This window comes from Vespula pensylvanica, chromosome 1 (genome assembly GCF_014466175.1).
Source record: "Vespula pensylvanica isolate Volc-1 chromosome 1, ASM1446617v1, whole genome shotgun sequence".
Lineage (NCBI taxonomy): Eukaryota > Metazoa > Arthropoda > Insecta > Hymenoptera > Vespidae > Vespula > Vespula pensylvanica.
Genome location: NC_057685.1, coordinates 5245268 through 5248803, shown reverse-complemented (window position 1 = coordinate 5248803; position 3536 = coordinate 5245268).

Here is a 3536-nt window from a genome sequence, read left to right as displayed (position 1 = left end):
TTATCAAAATAATATACGAATCTTATATAATAAACCAATAGTCAGTCACCTGTGAACATAAAACATTAAAAAAATTTCGTAATTAAATAAGAAGCAATCAAAATTTACATAATAAAAAGCTTACATAATAAATCAATTAAATATAAAACATTAATTTTGTGATCAAATAAGAAGCTATTAACATGCGAATTTTATATAATAAACCAGTAGTTGTCTGTGAACATAAGAAACTTATAACGTTATTATTTTCTGAAAAGAGTAAATAATTTTCAATTAATTATATGGAAAATAATTTTTTCACACATTCACACTCATTCACACATGAAAATAACAATAACGAGAAGACAGATCAAAATGAATGGAATCGAATCTTGCCAACTTAGACGATATTTTCTGAAACAGAAATAAACTCTATGTAAATTAATAAAAAACTTTTTTCAATATATCAAATGACTGGTAGAAATAATTGAAAACAATCCATTCTTTTCATTCATCCCCATTGCTTTTCATCTCCAATTCTTCATCCAAGTCCTCAATAATTACACGTATCATTCTTTTGCTATCATGACTAGAACAAAATCTGAAACACAAATCAATTTTATATAATGCATTTTTAATCTTTATTAATTTATTTTGATGTCATATGATAATATTACAAACCTTGAAATATCATTTCTTTTTATGTCACTAATACCCATTGATAAAAGGATATTATATTGTATTTCATAATATTCAGCTTTGAAACTTTAAAACAATACATTCTGTAACAAAAAACTATATAAAAAAGCATATGTGGAAAATGAAATTATATATAAAATAAACGGTCAAAAATTCTTTTTGACAGTTTTTCCTTTTTGAGAAAATAAGCATTAATATGAACAAAGAATTAGTATCAAAAATTTCAAATTCTCAATGCATTAGAAAATGTGTTTTACCTTTAAACAAGATTACGAAATTGTCCATGACTTTCATCCACAAATATAAAAATCCAAAAAAAAATTATATATAAAATCGTAAAAAATTTAGTACACTTACAAATTAATCTTGAATTTAATTTTTAATTCAATAAATTTTGCAAATTATTCAAGATACGTTGTGAAAAAAGAAAAAAAATGTAAATATTTCAAAATTAAAAATTAGTTTTAAGTCGCGTAAAAAGAAAGACAACAGAAAGAACAAAAATATACTGTTCCTTGGATCGTATTATAAAATGCATACACAATTTTGTATACTGCCATAAACATATTCATAACGAGATCAGATCTATAATTAATCGACAGATTACAAATATTTCATTTCTTACGTTTATATTAACGCGAAGTATGCAGTTACATCAAGTGTCTAATATTTATATTACATCATATATATATAATAGACTTTTTATCTATCAAATTACAAAAAAAGTATTGTAATACAATTTTACAATTTTAAAACCATATATTTAAAATATAATTAATTATAAGAAATAGTGTTAATTTTACGAAATAGTAATGCAATATTAAATCTTAAAAAAAAGAACAATAAGATTATGTATAAAAATATTATATATACTCGAGATAAAATAGTTTTAATATTCTTGTATGTTATTCTTACAAATTTGTATTATGAATTCATTTTATCACTACTGCTTGCTTTAACAGATCCTAACTTCGCTAACTACATCAAGTCTTATAGATTTTTAATCAAAATAATTAGAATCTATGTAAAATGATGATGATATATCATACAAGTTACGTAAAATGACTCTTACAATAATTGAGCCGTTTTACAACTTGCAAAAAAACTGTATTGGTATTGGATAAACAAAATATATATATACATATATCATCATAAAAAGAGAACAGATATAAAAAAGATAAAGAAAGAATTATTGATTTATTAACAATCATATATAAATTTTAGAATTATTTTGAAATAAAAATCTACATGCTTGAGTATCCAGGTGCATTCCTGAATGCAAACCTGTCCCTGAACTATTTATTGCCCACACTCCTGAGTATGGGACAGCCTTTTCATTCGTTTCATTTGTATACCAAGACTTATACATTTTTATTCCGTAAAATAATTATATTTCTTTCAAATACGAATAAACATTTGTTAATAATCTTTCTTTCAATCATTATACCTTCTTAATATTTCTTATGAAACTTTCATATATATAATAAAAATACTCCCCTCTTTCTCTCTCATATATATACTTATTAATTCTGTCACTTTATACTCACTTGTTAATAATTTCGGAATAAATATGTATACCCTTGGCATATCTTATGCACTCCTGAGTGCAAGGCTGTTATTTTTGTACCATATCGCTCGCTTAGCAAGATTTAAACATTTCTAATTTAGAATGATTCAAATTCTTTTTTCATTCACCTGCACTCTATTTAAGTATAGATACATTATTATATTAGGAGGAGGATGAAATAATCTTCAATTATTATAAATAAATATTATTTCTTTAAAAAAAAAAGATAAGACTGGAATATATAAATATTTATTTATTATATACTTTCATAAGTGCATTTTCATTTTGATCATTCGAAACGAGAAATGTATATCCTTACTATAATATGTTCATCTGCATTCCTGAATGCAGGCATGTACTTACTATGACCTATCATATGCACTCCTGAGTGCAGGCAAGCCATTTCAATCGCTTCATTTATATACCAAGACTTATGCATTTTTATTCCAAAAATATTCATACTTCTCTTAAATACGTATAAATATTTGTTAATAATCTTTGTATCATTCATTAATAATCTTCTTAATATTTCTTATGAAACTTTCATATATATAATAAAAATACTCCCTTTCTCTCTCTCTTTCTCTCTCTCATATATATTTATTAAGTCTTTCATCACATATTTATTTGTTGATAATTTTGGAATAAATATGTATATCCTTGACATATTGTAATATGCACTCCTGAGTGCTGGCTGCCATTTATGTCGCTTCATTCATCTAGCAAGGCTTATACATATCTTATCGGAATAATTCAAATTTTCTTTTAATTCATTTGCACCATTTAAATAGCATTCAACTATTATATATGAAATAAAATTAAATTTCATTTATTTATTGTTAAACAAGTTTAATATCGTATATTGAAAAAAAATAACACCAGAGATCGACGTATTTATATATTTCTTCATTAAGTATCTTTATTAGTGCATTCATTCATTCATCTTTGATCATTCCGAATGTGAAATGTACATCCTTACTATAATTTGTTCATTTGCATTTCTGAATGCAATCATGTACTTACTGTGAACCTTTCATATGCACTCCTGAGTGCAGGCAAACCATTTTATTCGTTTTATTTATATACCAAGACTTATATCTTTTTATTCCAAAAAATATTTATATTTCTTTTAAATATGTACAAATATTTATTAATAATCTTTGTATCATTCGTTATATTTTCTTAATATTTCTTATGAAACTTTCATACATGTAATAAAAATAGTCTTACTTTCTCCTTCTCTCTCTCTCTCTCTCTCTCTCTCATATATATTTATTAAGTCTTTCATCTC